The sequence below is a fragment of the Morone saxatilis genome, unplaced genomic scaffold (genome assembly GCF_004916995.1).
Source record: "Morone saxatilis isolate NCDOM2014 unplaced genomic scaffold, NCSU_SB_2.0 Contig10, whole genome shotgun sequence".
NCBI classification, from domain to species: domain Eukaryota; kingdom Metazoa; phylum Chordata; class Actinopteri; family Moronidae; genus Morone; species Morone saxatilis.
The window spans coordinates 15,437,684-15,439,131 of NW_023339652.1; the positions used below are offsets into that span (position 1 = coordinate 15,437,684).

A 1,448-nucleotide genomic window follows, 5' to 3' on the forward strand; every position below is an offset into this window, starting at 1 on the left:
CCCCACCAGCAGGAAACCAGGACTTTCTGTACAAGGTTTCATAGATTGTATCCATCTTTATTGTCCTGGTACAATAGGTACACAACAGCGAGAGGGCCTTTTTCTCCCCACAGGAGAAGGAGCCTCGCTCTTCCTAATGAACTCATCACAAACACAGCGACCTCACACTCCCATCATGCACCCCGGGAAGCACACTCTCCAGGGTTAGATGTGCACCAGTAAACTACAGATCCCCCTCACCTGTCTGTTCCCACCTGCCAACTGAGAGTTGCTGTCTCTCTCTCTCACACACACACACACACACACACACAGTGCCAATTAGCCGCCTGCCATTATGTAAGAGTGAAAGCTGCAAAATGCGGGGATGTAAATTGGTTTAACTCGCAGCCCTGTCATCTAAATTGAATTGTGGCTCGTGTGAAAAGGAGAGTACGTCGTGTATTGAACAGTGGAGTAGTTAACACACAGCCTTTAGGTGGAAGTGAACGGCCCTGCAGACGCACTATAAGCTAGCTGTGTAAAGATGGTTTTAGGCAAAAGATGTAAAAACTATCAGACTAACTCAATTATACTTCAAGCAGCGTTATGTCTGAACTCCTGGCAGCTTTCCTGGACACGTCTATATTTTAAGAGAGGTAAAAACACGCTGGACTTTAACTTGTGTACAGAAATAACGGTACTCTCAGTACTTTATAACCCGGACAGCTTCCACGAGGCTCCCTCATGGATTTTGGGGAGAAACCGGAGGAAACTAAAGCACAGGCGAAAACTTTCGGGATAAACGTACCCCCGTTAATTCCGCTACGGAGATAAAGTTAAAGTTTAAACTTACCAGCACCACTGGAGGGGTACAGCGTCTTCCAGCTGAAAGTCCGGGCAGTTTGTGTTCATTTAAAGCGTTTTTTTCCCTTGTGGAAATGTTGAGTTGGTGCCGCAGTTATCGGGAGTTACTCATGTTCTCCGCTGCTGTGTTTGTGGGCAGCGGTGTTCGAACCAGCCAATCAGAGCGCTCGGTGCGCTGGGGGCGGGGTCACAGGCTCACCTGAGTGACATCTTACTGAATGAGAAATAATGTGAATGAGAAAAACACTACAGGGATTCTTTTTTACATTTCCCCCTTTTTCACATAGCTTTCATGCAGTTTATTTACTTCTCTGTTCCTCCAACAGTTGCAGGAATGCTGCTAGGAATCCAACCACTTTCTACCTCATTAATGTGCTTTTCCTAGTTGCACTTGTGTCTACTTTATCTTTGTTCTCATTGTGGTGTATTTATTTTAATTCACCATAGCCTATGTTTATGATTCTGTAAAGTTTGTGTACATAGAAAATGCACTCATATAGCACATTTTAAAGCTGCAGTAGGTAACTTTTATAAAAAAATATATTTTTGCCATTACTGCTGAAATTTTGTCCTGACTGTAGTATATGAAACAGATAATCTATAAT

The 1,448-nt window shown here is 43.8% G+C and overlaps 1 protein-coding gene across 1 annotated transcript in view; it reads right to left on the reverse strand.

Annotated features, from left to right (window-relative positions):
• gas2l3 (growth arrest-specific 2 like 3) overlaps positions 1-953 on the reverse strand; it is a gene marked incomplete in the record, with an annotated part of 31,515 nt that extends 30,562 nt beyond the window's left edge. The window contains 1 exon segment of the mRNA XM_035676441.1: positions 833-953.
• Positions 954-1,448: the final 495 nt, after the last annotated feature.